Source organism: Anabrus simplex, chromosome 1, assembly GCF_040414725.1.
Source record: "Anabrus simplex isolate iqAnaSimp1 chromosome 1, ASM4041472v1, whole genome shotgun sequence".
NCBI classification, from domain to species: Eukaryota; Metazoa; Arthropoda; class Insecta; order Orthoptera; family Tettigoniidae; genus Anabrus; species Anabrus simplex.
In genome coordinates, this window is record NC_090265.1 from 311,082,855 (window position 1) to 311,101,729 (window position 18,875).

Below are 18,875 nucleotides of genomic sequence, written 5' to 3' on the forward strand. Positions count from 1 at the left end.
TATAATTTTGGCCATGAATTGTATGTTAACACACTGAAAACTTAGAAAGAGATGCAAACAGGTGTATTGTTCGTAACTTCCAAGTTTAACATAACTTAGTCCGTAGAAACGGGTGGTGCTGACTAATGATATTCAGAGCACGACCTGCGCCTTTGAATGTTATAAAAGGGCCGGTCGTACTGCATTCACACTTTCTGGCCAAGTAGATAAGCCTCATTTTGATTCCGGCATTGGTTTTCGCATTTCCTCATTAACTGTAGAACCCTGGTGGTGCTATTTGAGGACCCAACCAAGGCAGATGAACAAACTAACAGACGTCATCAGTCATTAAGCGTATATGCGGATTTTCAAAGTGTGTCAATAGCAGTAATAGAATTCACAGCATCTTCTATCCACTGCTAATCTAATTTTATCTGTGAATGATAGCTTCTCATAGAGCTCATAGACGCTATAGAATGAGGTAAGATCATAGACGTTGAAAGGACTTACCCGTAAGTTTTAAGTTAATTGTTATCAAGCATTTAAGGGAAGAATTAAATAATAACCCTATTTCCATACTATTACGAAATGTTTTTTTTTTTTGCTATTTGCTTTACGTCTCAACGACACAGATAGGTCCTATGGCGACGATGGGTCAGGAAAGGCCTAGAAATGGGAAGGAAGCGGCCGTGGCCTTAATTAAGGTACAGCCCCAAAATTTGCCTGGTGTGAAAATGGGAAACCACTGAAAACCGTCTTCAGGGCAGTCGACAGTGGAGTTCGAACCCACTATCTCCCGGATGCGAGCTCACAGCTGCGCGCCCCTAACCGCACAGCCAACTCGCCCGGTATCACGAAAAGGAGTGTGCTCTTTCTTTCAGAAGTTAAGGCAGTTCATTGAATTCAGATTATGTGCATAGTAAACTCCCAGTTATTCTGGGTAATGAAGAGGGAAACAATAAATGAAAAATATGGGTAAACCAATTCATTGAAAATTCATGTGATACTATCTTTCTCTGCGCACGTAATGTCAGTGATGATGACTTCATCCACCTTTTTTCTTCTTTTTTTTAATGTTGAACCACTGCAGTAGTGCAACATTTTTAAAACTTCAACGTTTTGAAAGTCCACCATTTGCAGACTTGAGCACGAAATCCTCTTAAAACTGCGGACTACTTGGTCTCCTATTCCATAAACTTCCACCCACTTAGCATCTGACTATCCATTATCAATTATTTTCAATGATTAACAATTATTCCTTTATTATTTTACGTTTCTCTGCTTATTACGAGACAATTCTAGAGACTAAACACTAATTGCCAACAGAAATGTTCAATATTCGCAGAAGCTCTAGACCGATAACAATGGACACGGTGCTCTACTGTCATGAGTACGGGATATGTTGCTGTCATAAAAGCCAACTTAGAGAAAGCCTAGTTCGAAAGCAGGAACTATGGTATACATCATAATAGATGTATTTATTTAGCTACTTGTTTCGATGATTTTTAAGGTATTTTTACCTGGCGAGTTGGCCGTGCGCGTAGAGGCGCGGGGCTGTGAGCTTGCATCCGGGAGATAGTAGGTTCGAGTCCCACTATCGGCAGCCCTGAAGATGGTTTTCCGTGGTTTCCCATTTTCACACCAGGCAAATGCTGGGGCTGTACCTTAATTAAGGCCACGGCCGCTTCCTTCCAACTCCTAGGCCTTTCCTATCCCATCGTCGCCATAAGACCTATCTGTGTCGGTGCGACGTAAAGCCCCTAGCAAAAAAAAAAGTTATTTATTTATTTAGTATGCACGAATGACCCGCAAACCGGATAACAACTCTACATGTAGCCAGAAGTTATCTGTACTTATAATATCCTGGGGAGAATACACTAATTGTATTATAACTAGGTATACGTGCACATGCTGTAAACACAGTGGAACCCATATTTAAGGAACTTCAAGTTCATGAATCTCTCTATGAAATGAACTTCTTTGGGGAAGTGTGAAATTTTATACGCAAAACTTTTCTGTTTAATTCCCATACCTATTTATATTTAGTAAACTAATTTTGGTCGAAGAATTTAAAGGAAAATTAGCCGGCAACACCCATAGTAGAAAGCATTTGCGTTGACATTATTCTATAGCACAGCTTGGCAATACAAGCCGTTTATTTTTCAAGGTATTCTGAATTCCAGAGTGGCTCTTCCTTCCCACTCCCAGCCCTTTTCTATCCCATCGTCGCCATAAGACCTATCTGTGTGGGTGCAACGTAAAGCAACTTGTAAAAAAACCGGCTGAGAGAGACAGATTAATTGCCCCAATATACAGTACTTCTGACTCAGTAAGCACAGCCGAACAACAACTTTCCGAGGCAACATCACAATACGCCTAATAAGCATGTCAGATAACCAGACAAGTACACAACAATAACAGAGCCCTACACAGATCATATTCGATACAGACAAAGGAAATAATAACCCCAATAAGCGTAAGGATACAACACTACACACAGAAATATATTTTAAAAATGTAAATCTTAATGATCAAAAAAGAGACGCTATTAGAAAGTTCTCACGGAAGTCCCCAAAAAACCGTACAGTAGGTAGTGAGTAAATTAACTGTCTAGACTCTGCCGAACAAAACTTTCCACCTGACCATGTTAACCTCTACAGAACTAGGAGAGCGGCAAAGTGACAGTCCCAAGGTTACCATCACATCTAAACATACACCTCAAATTAGTGGCAAAGACCCACGCTTGAAATGCCCAGGAGTGGAAAATGGCCCGAAAAGGGTACCGAAGCTTAGTAAACAAATTTAGAAAAAGTAATCTAGTGATTGGGTAAAAACTCAGAATATCTTAATGAGAATGATTTCAGGTAATGCTGTGGTGTTTTCTGTTATAACATTGGTGTTATTGCATACATATGGTACGTTAAATGTAAATTATCTCGGGAACACACGTACGCATTGACATCTAAGAGAATTTATACGGGATTATGACCTAGACGTTAAATTCTTACAAGAAATAATCACTGAAAATCTTTCTTTCCTGGCTTCACCTTAAAATTACGTTGTTGACTTAGAGGAAGATGCGAGAGGAACGTCCATCATCTGCTGGAACGGCATATCAGTTAAAGTAAGTGAAACTCATCCAAGTGGCAGGATCACATCAATATTGACAGACGACAATGTACTTTGTATGTGCACCTTCACTTCGGAAAATCACGTAGACATGAATGAGAAGACTTCATAATATCACAGATAGCGTATTACATCAGACATAATTACACTACAATAATGTCAAATGTCAGATACGTGAATACAACCCGTCACCACCGCTTGGTATGTTCTGTCAAAGTCTACACCTGAAAGATATCTGGGATATGAAACATGGTTCTACAGCACAGTTCACCTTCCACAGAGGGACAGCGGCTCCGCGTAACGACAGATTTTACTTTATATAATAAGTCGGTTCCAAAGTTCTTCGCTATACGAGTCTATGCTGATGATATCACCATACTTCTACAAGGTCCCGAAGCGGGAAACGATTTATTCACAGCAATACAGACGTACGAAAAGGCATCTAATGCAAAAGTGAACTATCAGAAATCCTACCTCTTACTGTTGGGAAGCTAGCCCACATCAATGCCAGTGGCCAATATTCTGGTGCAAGAGACCATTTCAGTACTCGTCCTGAAATTTGTGACGAGTACCCAACAGATGATTGAAATAAACTGGACTCCGATATTCAACAAGGTGAGACACACTTTGTCGTCTAATTTAACAAAGAACTTAAATATTTTTCAGGTCTGGCACAATGACCTGTTTGCAATTGCAAAGATGTGGTACACAGCACAAAACTTGCCGCTACCCGAAAAATTTGCCAAAAGAATAGAGAAAAGAATTACCTGTGTCCAGGATAATTTCTCGGAATAGCGAAACAGCATCTTTGGAATAAACAAGAAATAGGAGGACTAGGTCTAACAGGGGTGTCCTAGAAGTGTAATTAACAGTTTTCACTAATCTTTATCATTGTTCTGAAGATGATCCTGGTTGCAAGTTTGAAAGTCTTAAGCGCACAATAGTTATTCAAGGCCTAACTTCCCCAAAATAATGCATTATAAACACGAAAAATTAATTCATTTCTTATGAAACTTGCTAGTATATTCGTTAATGTGTACACACTGGATTTTCCTACACTTGGTTTCATCTGTATCCGTTAAGTAGGAACAGTGAAAAAGTATTATCCTCAAAAATATAGCCTCTCCGTATGAGATAAGTGAACAGTACGTCCAGCGTCTTCCCTTGTGGGGCAAGTCCGGGTCGACTATTAGTTTCCTGCTAACAATACTGGTTGTGTTTCGTACCGCTTGTCTTCTGCTCGTTATGTAGAATGCAAATCCACTTGAACTAAACACTTTAACATCTTTAAATTGTGATTTTACCGTAACATTTCTAAGGAAGTTGGAAGGGTAGAAACGATGGCAAGAATAGGCAGGAAGATAGGTAAACCAAAGAATAATTAAAACATCCGGTACTGTTAGAAATCTACTTAGCTGTTTGATTATCGTGCAATATATTATCATATATATCTTTTTTATATTACTGCAAATATAAGCACATTGAGTCAAGCTCTGTTAGTAATGAGTGTATGGATTGTGAAAACCAAATTGAGATAAAAAAGGACTACGAGAAGAATATTACATACTCAAATGGTTAATGGCCGGTGAGCACATATAACTTAATTGTAGCCAAGTGCCCTTGTTTCACATCAACTGTGCTTTATACGGGCAACAGCTGAAGTATTTTAGATAAGACATCATTACTCAAAGACAAGGAGTGCTCTAATATGGCCAATTTGTTTGCCTGGTTAAAGCTGATATGTTCCTTTCATGATCCTTTACGTGAGTACTAATGACCAGCATGTTTGACAAATGTACAAAAGGCTGCAATATTATGGGAAATTTCGTAAACCCAGGATATAGTAGTAGAGAGAGTGTACCCCAACGGTGTCCAATTTTTGAGACAATGACACTTCTTTCGTATTGCACTTTCGGAAGATCTCAGGAATTCTTCTTCTTCTCGAAGTGCCATATCATGAATGGAAGTTGGCGGACAATCTGGCCCACGTCTCTCTGCTAACAGCGGCTCTGAATAATTCAGTTGATGATGTAGTGAACTGTTGGCTCAGGTTACCCAACTAGAAAACGCGCCGTCGCCCGGAGCCTCTTCTGTCGCTTACTTTTCCTTGCAGCATCAGTTGTTGGAGCTGGTATTTCTCATTAAGAATAATGTGTACAGTGTATGCTTTCTTTTCCTTGGCGGTTTGAGTTACCCATCAAATATCAATATGGATCAGAAATGGATCAAGAATGTATTTCTAAAATACGCAATACTGTCCAATAGGTAATTCTCCACTTTATGTGTTGACTTTTCAATGTTTAATTATTTCCCTATGCCATAACTTCTCACTCTATTTCCAGAATTGGAGACACACACACAAACAAGGATATCTATTAGTTAATAGCGTTTCCTGATGTTATGAGAGCAAGTGCTCAACTTCCCATCAAAACTTCAAGCAAACCTGACATGAGTATGACCAGTGTTATAAGCTGGTGAATTATTTTGAGCTCACAACTTCAAAATATGATCGCATTTGCACTAGGTGATATATGTTCATCGCTGATTGGTAGACATCGGTGAGACCAGCGGGCATGCCACTGGGCCGAATACACTCACCGCATGAGTATCGCTTTACCGACAGGAAAAAACGAATTTTAGAGAAGAATTTGTGAGTATCGCAATCGCAAAAACAATACGAAGGATTCAAAATGGAATGTGTGTTGATCGCTCAGGGGCTAGTGATGTTATAGCACTGTACTACCAAATGCTGACCGACTGACTAACTGCCCAGTCATACATTTAGCGCGCTACTGTACGAGGCAACAGAGCGCGTTGATAGAGCACCGGACGTACCGGAGTTCTTGGCATGGCGGAGCGCAGTCATATCTTGTACACTTAATACACTGAGGTGTAAAATTTGTTTTATTAGCTTCGTCCCTCTGTTGACAGGTAGTAGACTGTTAAAACCTGGCAGAGGTATCGGATTTTGAAGGTTGGAAATAAAAACGTCCATTCGGCATTTCATATCGTACGATGTCAGCGTGTAAGTGATCTCCGGTGTTTACTGGGTAACCATTAATTACAATTCAGGAAAAGCTCGTTCACAAAGAATTCGTATTTGTCTACCATCTGGTACTGGAAAACGGGACGTCGTACTTGACAAGTCGACAGTCTAATTGGTGTCAAAACAAAATGCCTGCAAATGAGAGCTGAGGCCATATTATTATTATTATTATTATTATTATTTCCTCAGGTAAATTGGGCAAATCTGGTACATGATCATAACTGAACGGATGGACAGTTATCAAACACAATCATATATAAATAAAATAAAACAACAGATTATCCTATAATTTCTCGTCGAAATTTTGTTGACGAACTTGTGCTGAGAATTACAGATTTCGGGATACCTTTTATCAGATAAATAGGAGTGCGTAAATACTTCATGAAAATATGCTTGCCTAGAGTATGGTACAACAAGGTTCATTTTCCTTTATAAACTGGCATAGGAAAATCAACACAACGAACATTGCTCTGATCAACTGCATATCCACGCGTCGCTGGTAGGCGTGACCAGCCTTAAGGAAAATATTGGATAGAAAGAGCATTGTGGGATACGAGGCATTACTAGCGCAGCAACGGTATGTATATTTACTTTGTTGCTAGTAGTTTAACGTCGCACTAACACATCAAAAGTTTAGGCGACGCAAGGCTGAGTAAGGGCTAGGATTGGGAAGATAGGGGCCGTGCCCTTAATTAAGATACAGTCCCTGTCTGGTGTGAAAATGAGAAACCATAGAAAACCACATTTAGGACTGCCGACGGCACGGGTGGTACCTACCATTTCCCGAATGCGAGCTCATAGCTACGTGACCCCAACCGTACGGTGAACATCTCAACGATGATCTCAACACGCATTATTTTTAATAATTAAAAAGCCTATATTATACACTGGCGGAAAAAATATCCAAACACCATAAAATAAGGAATGTAGAATACGGAAATTTTGGCAATGTGTTTGTCGATGTAGCATATTCAGTTGATTAAAGGTACAAGACTACAGATTAATATCCGCGCGAAAGAAGCCTCAGCAAATGTGCCATGCTGGTCCATTAATAACAACCAGTGTAATCGCCTGACTGTTGAATGCAGGTATGCACGCGTGCATGCATTGTGTCGTACAGGTGCCAGATGTCAGCTTGTGGGATGGAAGTCCATGCCTTTTACACTTGGTCGGTCAACACAGGGTCGGTTAATGCCGGTTATGGATGACGCTGGAGTCGTCGTCCATGACGTCCCATACGTGCTCGATTGGGGAGTGATCGGGGAAAGAGCACATATGGAACAAGGGAACATATGGACACTCTGTACAGCACGTTGGGTTACAACAGCGACATGGGGACGTGCATCATCCTGTTGGAAAACACCCCCGGGAATGCTGTTCATGAATTGCAGCACAACAGGTCGAATCACCAGACTGACGTACACATCTGCATTCAGGGTGCATGGGATAACCAGGAGAGTGTTCCTGCTGTCATAGGAAATTGCTCCCCAGATCAGAACTCCCGGTGTAGGTTCAGGGTGGCGACGACGCAGGCAGGTGGAATGCAGGCGCACACCTGGCCTCCTTCTAACCAATACACGGCCATCACTGGCACCAAGGTAGAACCGGCTTTCATTGGAAAACACAACCGACATCCACTCCATCCTCCAATGAGCTTTCTCTTCGCACCACTGAAGTCGCAGACAGCGGTGGTTTTGGGTAAGTGGAATGCACGCGGCAGGGCGTCTGGCTCGCAGTTGTCCTTCAAGTAACCGATTTCGAACAGTTCGTTGCGTCACTGAGGTGCCAACTGCTGCACGAATTGTTTCTGCAGACGCAGTCTGGTGCGTCACAGTCATACGCCGAATACGGTGGTCCTCCCTCTCGGTGATGTCACGGGGACGTCCGGAACCCGGTCTTCTTGCGAGCGTACTTTCTCGTGACCACTGCTGCCAGCACGCATGCACAGTGGAGACACTCCTGTCAAGTCGTTCTGTAATAGCACGGAAGGAATACACATCTTCACGTAGCCCTACTATACGGCCTCTTTTAACCGCAGTGAGTTGATGATACTGGCTTCTTCGTCGTCGTAAAGGCATTCTTGACCCACTCACGGTCACTCCGTCCAATCTCACAGGACACTAACGCTGTTAACTAACAGCGCATGTTAGCAAACCTGGTGTACAACGTCATGGAGCCTCTATCAGCGCTAATGCTATTTGCGAGAAATTTGAATCAACGTCATCTTTCATATGTATAAACACGACTACCAATGGGAATTAGATATTTTTCCACCAATAGAGCATATCAAAATCAGATCAAAAATTAGATGTATGGCTTTTCAGGCGTGTGGGTAGGGTCCGACACATCCCACTCTGAAGAGTCTAGTGTCTGACCTAAGACGAAATGCTGGGTTAATAGAGCAAACGCCTGAAAAGCCATACATCTAATTTTTGATCTGATAACGACTACCAATGTTCGTTAATCGTACAACCCCTCCTTGATGTTTATATATCATTTTTCCGCCAGTGTATGTGAAAATAAAACATCGGTTTTCTTCTAATAACACCCAAAATGCGGCGTCAAAACTCGCGAGAAAGTAATTTCATACGATAAATTTGACCTTTCTTACGAACGCTGTTGGAGTACAGAAAATATTATTTATATAATCTAGAATTTGAAGCTTTGCTACCACTGTTTTAATATTGTCTTTATTTTGAAAATTCACAAGTTTGATACTTTACTTTTCTATTTTGTTTTGCATTTTTATACCCAACTTGACCTGGAATGTACCATATCCTCTGGCGCCTTGTCTGTCAGTAGAACTTCAGATCAATTGTGACTCGTTATGTCAGTCTGTACATCCCTGTTCCAGTAGGCTTTCCACTCCCTGCTAACGTAAACCTGTTGCGAGTGGTATTGATATTAGGGTGTATGATCGGTTAAAGACGTTTATTCCAACATATCTACTGAAGAAAGATTTCGACAACATTGTCATATCGATGTGTGTACTCAGCTGGCGTTAGGGTAGAGCAGCCACGTATGTATTACTAGCAATTGTACCCGTGCTTCGCTACGGTATTCAGCATTGTGTACGGATTTCTTCGTGAATTGCTATAAAGGCAGTGAGCAAGATTACATTAAATAGCACTTCACTTAGCGCTATCCGATATACAAATCAGGGAGGAAAACATACGTTGATTTCGATGTAAGGTGGGCTATTGGGGAAGTTTTGTTGATAAAGGCAGGCCAACTTTCCTACTGCCAATCACAATCGAGTTCAGGAGTTTCTATTATAACAGCAGGTTCACTTGGCAACTGCCATTCAAAGTAGAGATGGAGAGTTTTCATTACAAATGAAAGCCCCTTTTCCTAAAACTAGTCACAATCCAGCCGGAGAGATATGATTATAATCGAGAAATGCTGCGCTATATAACGTATCAACAATCGAGACACGACAGTTGGTCATAGGACCAAAGTAATAGATCTCTCCAAATTGAACGGTGATCGTACTATCTGTCTTGCAACACGGCTTACCGTTTAGCCACTAACTACCCCGAAACGAAGGTCTGCATAATCATTAGAATACATTCATATTTCGATATTTTCCGGGGCAAAATGTTATACGTTTGAACAGCTTGGGAATTTTATTGAAAGAAAAGAGTGTCCAGATTTCGGGATTAGCACTTGCAACATACGGATTAATTAAAAAAGAAAGTGATAAAATTAGGAAAATTGAAATTAATAGAAAATTGGACTATAACTGAGGACAGCCGGATAGGACAAATATGTAAATATCAATTGGATGTACTGCAAAATAAAATGTCTCGCAATAAATTGTGAAGTTATGAGTTACGGATATAAGAAGGCGCTAACAGAGGAGAAATTTAGGCGCAAGGATTCTTAGGTAAACAGATAAGAAGATGACTTATGGTGTTATTACTTAAGCCTAAACAAGCAAGGCAGAGGCAAGAAATTAAAGTGAAAAATCAGAAGTAGACTAGAAATACAGTAAAAATTTTAGCCAATACGAGAAAATACCTTACGGTGTGAAATAATGGACTACATTCCGCGGTACTGTTCAAATATTAACAACGCCCCATAGTGCTATTTGAGGACGATTGTAAACTCCAATGGTATTATTCCCATATCGCGCAGAATCGCCGATTGACGTCTCTCTTGCTTTCTACCCAAGGAACAATCACGAGTTTACAGGAATGATGACGAAAACGGCAATACATTACTTCCCTGCTGGGAAGTAGTAAGAGAAGTTACCATAGTAACCTGTAGGTTCGTTCTCGGCCTGTCGGTCACTCAATACAGAGCATGAGACCCGCAGAAAATAGTAATTTTCTCCGTCATTTGAAGAGTAAACGTACGGTAAGCACATAACAAAAGTTGTTTATAATAAAGGGACGTTTCACACATAGACCACGGATTTTACAAAGAATTAATAGCATAGTAGCAGAAAATGGAAGAAACTGTTCTGGTTTTCCTATAAACCCCCGTCTATTCAGAGATTTCTAAATCGTATGCATATCAAAACTTTCTAATTATGAAGTTTGGTCGAGATCTATCCAGCCGTTTCGCCGTGACGGTGGAACAAACAGACAGACACGAAAAATAAAAACCACGGATACCGTCTTGGGTTGACCTAAACCTGATGAATATCCGAGAAAATGTCAAAACAAACGAAATTACAGACAGCGGACCTCATAAAATGTATTTAGAAATATGACTATTATTATTATTATTATTATTATTATTATTATTATTATTATTATTATTATTATTGTTATTATTATAAGGATTCGATGGCATGTAATCCTTTAATTGGTTCATAACAGACATTGCTAACTTGTACAGAAAACCTGATCATAGTTCCCACATTGTATATATGCTAATTATTAGGTCATTTTCTGTCATTTTATACTTATAGGTAATTTTCTAAAATTACACGTCATTGTTTGGTCGTTTTATGGAATTTATTACACTATTTTATACTTTTTGAAACATTTTCTTACATTTTTGTGGATATTTGAAGCATTTACGCGTGTGTTATTGGATATTATCGCAACTTTAAGTGAGGATGAATACGGAAATACGAGAATCTTCACAATGCTTTGTAAACTGGGGACTAAAGAAACTTTGCTCAGCACATACTTCTTGGAAATATCTACCTCCTTTTGGAGAAGTGTTCCTGGTGACAGTCTAGATTTTCTTCTGAAGACGTGGAGCTAAGTTCTCTGTGAAACGTAAAGAATTCCACATTGCTTTCTTGACATGACAAAAGCCCAAAAGCTTATTATAAATATAGGCCATACCAACTCGATTAGTATCATTTTTCACAAAGATTTTGGGTCATTTTACTTTTTTTCCCGAAATTCTTTAGTTCATTTTTAAATACTTTAGGTCATCAAAATTCTGGACCTTATTATTATTATTATTATTATTATTATTATTATTATTATTATTATTATTATTATTATTATTATTATTATTATTGTTGTTGCAGTCCAGGGGAAAGGACGTGTTTGTATACAGTGCTGTGAGAGTTATTCTGAAAGAAAGCAGAGTCACATCCTTGTACAATAATGTGGTAGCAGATCATCAGTTAGTTCGTTGAATTAACCAGTTTACAAGGGAAGAGTATGTAAATGGGAAACACAATCCTGCATTGACCATGCATTGATTAGGAATGGGAAATATTTAAGAAATTCTGCTGTAATTCAGGCAAAGCTGTACAGGTATCACATTATACAAGGTGTAATAAATATGTTCCAAGTGCAAAATTATACATAACATACAGTCAAGGGTGAGTAAATCCATGTTAAGAACAGAAATGGAAATTATAGGAAGAGAAATAAATGAGAATATGAGTTCAGATGATATATACATGAAGATTTGAAACGCAGTTAACAAGATACCTAACGAAACAAACGATACAAAAAGCCAGAAGAAAAAGAAAGACACTCAACTGTGGCTGACGGGTGCTATAATAGAAAAGAATCAAAGAAAGGGATAGACTTTTCAAAAGATGGGAAAATACATCAAATTTAAATCCAGAAAATAAGGAAAATTTAAGAAGTCTATATAAAAGAAGGAGGTATGATATAATAGCTGATATTAATAAAGAAAAAAAAAAATACAAATTGCACTTTGAAAGTTGTAGAGGAGACATGAAGAAAACTTGGGAAGTATTAAATTATGTGCTAAAGTCTAAAAAGGAATTGATAATAGAAGAAACGGTAAGAAATTATTTAGGAAGGCAAGACTCACTAGAATATATAGTTGATAACTTTTCAAAAACATTTTCAGAACATCTAGAAAATGTAGTACATGAATGTAGGGTATAACAAAGACCATTAACTAACACAGAGAGACTTTCACCATTTTACCTACCACTAGCAAGTACAGCAGATATAGCAAACATGATTGAAGAAATGGACAATAATAAATCTCCAGGCATGGATAAATTAACAATTAAGCATCTGAAAAGTAGCATGGACATAATAACACCAGTAATACAGAAGCTAATCAATAAATGAAATAAATGAAACGGTGTATGGCTTTTAGTGCCGGGAGTGTCCGAGGACAAGTTCGGCACACCAGATGCAGGTCTTTCGATTTGACTCCCGTAGGCGACCTGCGCGTAGTGATGAGGATGAAATGATGATGAAGACAACACATACACCCACTCCCCGTGCCAGCGAAATTAACCAATTATGGTTAAAATTCCCGACCCTGCCGGAAATCGAACCCGGGACCCCTGTGACCAAAGGCCAGCACGCTAACGATTTAGCTATGGAGCAGCTAATCAATAAAATAAGAGAGACAGGTATTTTCCCAAAGAATCTGAAGACTGCCATATTGAGACATATTTACAAACAAAGTTCACATTTACGGTATGAAAACTATAGACAGATATATATTCTTCAAACTATAGGTAATGTAATTGAAAGATACATTGCTGATCATCTAATCTCGTATTTAGAAACATTTTTAATTATTGATGAACTGCAATTTGCTTATCAAAAACACAAGGGTACAAGTAATCATCCCGAGGAATTCTCAGATTTGGTCAATAGGAAGCTAAATCAAGGTATGCACGTTTTAGCTATGTTTATGAATTTCTTAAAGGCATTTCATTCAATTTCCCATGAAAAAATTATTGCAGCCTTAAGGGAAATTGGGCTAAGAGGAACACTACCAGAAGTTTTTGAATCTGAATGACTGAACGTATGGGGTAAAAATTAATAATAATAATAATAATGGAGAAATAACTCCTATTAAAAGAGGTGTTCCACAAGGAAGTATCCTAGGACTCATTTTGTATATTATTTTTGTCAATTATATACGCTCATGTTTTAAAAACTGTAAATATTTCATGTATGCAGACGATAATTGTATCAGTACGTAAAAACCCAAAAGTGGCAGAGAAACACTTGCAAATAGTGTACAACCACTTTCAAGAATGGTGCCATAATACGGGTCTAATAATTAACACTTCAAAAACAAACGTTTTGTGCATTACTACCACAAAATTCAGAGAGAAAACATTAAAATAACAGGCCATTCAGTTCAGTACATTCATGATAGTGAACAAAAATCATGCAAGTGTGACTATGTAATAGGGGAAGTTGATGACATGAAATATCTAGGTATAATAATATATATTTTTCATGGAAGCAACATATTGAAAGTTATGTGAAACGCCGAGGGTAAGCTTGTTCAAAATGCAAATGGTTTAGTATATAACACCTCATAAAGCTTAAACACGGTTTATAATTCTCTTGTTGAGTCACTTATATGGTTTAAGTTTGTGGGGATCGGCTTCTGTTACAGACATAAACATGGTACAAATGTTACAAAATCGTATTGTCAAAGCATTCTTTCGGTACAAAAACATAGGAATACTTAGCTTAAGTGAAGATATGTTAATAGGGATGTACCAGAAGGAAAGGTTCTTGATAGTTAAACAACTTTACATGTACAACATAATTAAAGAAAGTTACTGGGAGCCACAATATAGAATTGTAAGTGAACATACACATGGAACAAGACTGAGGCATATAAGTTATTTTCAGGTCATCACGTACTACAACAATTATGGATCCAGAACACTGAAAGTTGTAGTTCCTAAAACAAGTGCCCTCAGAACTGACACACCTGAAAACAAAATATCAATTAAAAACACATGTGAAACAATGGATCATAGAAAATAAATATTTGTTTATGAATGAAAATTGTACCACGAACTTATCTATTTGGAATGATACCTTCAGGGATTGAGAAAACTTACACCAAGGACAGAATTACAATGGTAATGTGAATGTACAAACCTTATTAATATTGTAAACTAAGGATTGTAACAACGTATACAAATATGAAACAACTTCACCGGCAGATAAGGACATCAGGTGCTTTGCAGGTGCAAATAATTGCAAAGATGATGTATAATGTCTTACTTCATATTTTCAAATGTATTTTAGATAAGTAATAAATAAATAAATAAATAAATAAATAAATAAATAAATAAATAAATAAATAAATAAATAAATAAATAATAATAATAATAATAATATTGATATTGATATTATTGATATTATGATATTATTGAAGTATTGTACAGAACTACAAAACTTGAATAACTGTCCCACATTTTGCAACTGTCTACACACCATTGAAGTCATATCTATTTAAACGGTAAGATTAAGCTCGCGAAGCATCATCACTCCAGAGAGTGAGCCGTCCTATAAATATTAATGTGATCCAGACCTGGTATATGTGATGAATGGCCACTGCTGCCACGTTTCCATTCTGAGATATCACCCCCATTGAAGACTTTCAAACGCCCGTCCTCTCGGCCAGATAAATCACTCCAAGTGTCGTCCAGTGGAACATGAGACGATAACCTCATACATTCATCATTCGGCATTATCGCACTCATTTTCGTTAACCCTCCACAGTGCAAACGACTACGATCCAGAGAAAGTCTGAAACTGCTTAATAACTTAATTATAATTCATAGCAATGTAATAAATTCTATATATTGGTTATTTAGAATGAATCATCACACTCATTTTTTTATATTCACAGAGCAAAATACTACCGTCCAGAAATGACTAAAACTTTCAAATAACTCCAGAGTGATACCTAGAATACAAGAAAAGAATGCATTCTGAGTATTGTGTATCTAGGTCAACTATTTAGTTTACCAAGCAATGACCGATCCGGTCTTGGAATCTCAGGAATTTTAACTTTCCACAGCTGCTTATCACCGAAAATTGTATTTTTTTTCTTTTTATCACTTTCATTTTATCGTACCTAAGTGCACTTCCTTTGATATAAGTTCATAAGAACAGCTCACTGAAAAATCTTCATAGCTTAATTCGCCTGAACGTCTACCTCTATTAACAAGCCTTTCATTTCTCACCAATCCCTCATATCTAATGACAATGGGCTTCCAATGACACTTTTTCTTAAATTTTATTTTTGATAATTGTACATTCAATGAGTGTTGTTGACTATCACGATTCAGATGTCTTCAAAGCTGCATTTGGCCACAGATCGTATGATCAACATCACATAATTCTGTTATTTTGGTGAATCAGACAACTGACATATTAGCAGGATGCGTTCCGAAATGTTTAAATGGAAAATTAAAACATTATATTTCTGTGATGAAAGTTTTATTTTCTGAATAGGTTACAGCGAGGCCATGACAAAACAAATTAAAACTTTTAATATCACTACTTGGTTAATTCTGTAATTATTGACTAAGTAGTCAAAATAAATACAACTCGAAGTTAAGATTTACTCAAGACAGATTCTTGAGCTTTCGCTATATTCTTAAAGATAATGTAGTACTTTATTTCTGTGGATTTTTAAATTATATTTGATTCTATATCCTCCTCAGACCCCATGTCCACATGTGAAGACAGTTGCTTCTCATTTCAACAATCGCTTTTACAGTGCATGTTCTCAAAAGCTTGCCTTCATGATGTCGCTGATCTTCTCACATTCTGTAACAATGTTGATGACCTCACAAGACTGCATTCTCGCAGTTCCCACACACGGGAGATGCCCCCACCCTCGTCTGCCTTACATGGGCTGCACCAGGCTATAAATAGCCGCACAAAATGATTAATACTAGAAACTATTCTGAGTACAATACTTTTAACACTATTATTATTATTATTATTATTATTATTATTATTATTATTATTATTATTATTATTATTATTATTATTATTATTATTATTATTATTATTATTATCGTTATACGATTTTCCTGCAACTGCTGCAGGTTTCTCAAGGACAAAGTGTACCTTAACAACAATAATGGATATAGATACTGTAGATAATGAGATAGTATGAGGTTAAGTGTAGACAAACATTTATTTGAGGTCCGCAAGCATGATTCTTGAAGATCACGATGGACTTCATGAGTGGGGTGAAGGCGATGTTATAGACGAAATCTCTATTCAGACCAAAAGTATTGCAGAAGTCGACAAAAAATTTAGGTATGGTTCCTCGAGCACCTAATATCAAGCCGATTACAGAGATGGATGGTGCCTATACTTTTGCTTAAAGAAGTCCACTGTTTCTTCATAAATTCCTTTTTTCGCATCGACCTCTTCTGGCTGGTTTTCGTTGGTCTCAAATCTAATTGTTGGATCAATGATGACACCTTCAGAACAGGATGGCTTAAAAGCAATAATATCAATGCGTCGGTTGCTTCCTCTGTTGGAGAGACCGTGTACTTCTTCATAGATATTATAACCTTGTCCTCTCAAAGCGTTAGCTATCATTGATCTGGCTATATTATGGTGTGAGGTGCATAGTACGTATGTCACCATGTGGACAGGCTCCCAGGGCATGTGAAAGAGTTTCGAACGCTATGTGGCAATGCCGACAGAGGCTGTTGCCCTTGGATCTGCAAGGTACAGTACGCACAGCAGAGACATTGTCCGACTCGTTGGCTGAATGTTCAGCGTCCTGGCCTTCGGTTCAGAGGGTCCCGGGTTTTAACCCTCATTGGTTAATTCCAATGATTCGGGGACTGGGTGTTTGTGCTGTCCTCAACATCCCTGCAACTCACGCACCACACATTACACTATCCTCCACCACATTAACACGCAGTTACCTACACATGGCAGATGCCGCCCATCCTCATCGGAGGGCCTACCTTACAAGGGCTGCACTCGGCTAGAAATAGCCAAACGAAATTTTATAGAAAGCAGAGACGTTGGCATTCATTTTTATTGCATCACGCCATTCACTGCAAGACAATCCTGTATGATCACGAATCCATGTATTCGCTTGAGTATACCGTTTAAATAAGACTATATGAAAATGTTTTAGGGGATCCGCTGTCTCTAATTTCGATGTTTTGCCAGTTTTTCATATATTTATCCGATTTATGTCAACTCAAGACGGTATGAGTGCTTTTTTTGATGTCGTGTCTCTTTGACCATCTGTCTGTTCCACCACCACGGCGAAACGGGTGGATAGATCTCGACCAAACTTCATATATATAGTATACTCATCCAAGGGAAGGTTTAGATATGCACATGATTTAAAAATCAATGAATAGAATATGGGTTTATACGGAAACCACAAGTGATTTCTTCGATTTTCTTTTATACTATTGATGTTCCGTAAAATCGGTGGGCTACTTGCGAAACGTCCCTCATACATTACGTCCCTTTGTTATGTACATAATTTCGCTTGGTCAATGGACACTCTTTCCTTTGACGGAATATTGCAGGCTGTTGAAGGATATTACCTTTAGGCCGCGGAAAATATCGAAATATGGGGCCAATTTCAATGACAGTGTGCAGACCTTCGTTTCGTGGTAACTGCTTTCTAAATGGTAAGTCACTTTACAAAGCATATTACACAATCTTCAACTTTGGTCCTTTGCCTTATTTTCGTATATCGATTCTATATACTTCAGATAGCGCAGCATTTCTCGGTTACAATCAAATCTCTCCAAGTCGATTGCCACTGGAATTAGGAAAGGGGGGCTGTCATTATAACTTAAACTATCAATCTCTATTGTGAATGGTAGCTGGCAAGTCAGCCTGCACTTATTGTATAAACTCCCGAAATCGATTGCGAATGGCAGTAGGAAATGTGGCCTGTCTTTATCATCTAAATTTACCCAACGTGCACCTTACATCGGAAACTACGTATGGGGTCTTCCCCGTTTTGTTTCTAGGATAGCGCTAAGAGACGTGCAATTTGCTATACTGTAATCTTATTCACTACGTGTGCAGTAACTTGCGTAGAACTCCGTATACAAGGTATAATACCATAGCGAAGTACGGGTACATTTGCAGGTAGGTAAACACTGATAGGGAATCTGCCACCTGGTTGACAGTCCTAAATTTGGACCAATGATTGATTGATTGATTGATTGATTGATTGATTGATTGATTGATTGATTGATTGATTGATTGATTGATTGATTGATTGATTGATTGATTGATTGATTGATTGATTGATTGATTGATTGGAGAACTGGAAAAGATTCGCAGGAAAGCAGCCTGGTTAGTTCTGGGCGATTTCAAACAAGAGAGTGTTGTTACAAAAATGTTGCAAATTTCGGGCTAAGAGGACATGGAAGTAAGAAGACAAGCTGCTCTAGTAGGTGGTATGTTCCGAGCTGTCAGTGGAGAGATGGCGTGGAATGGCATTAGTAACTGTATACACTTTAACGTAGTCTCTATTATTA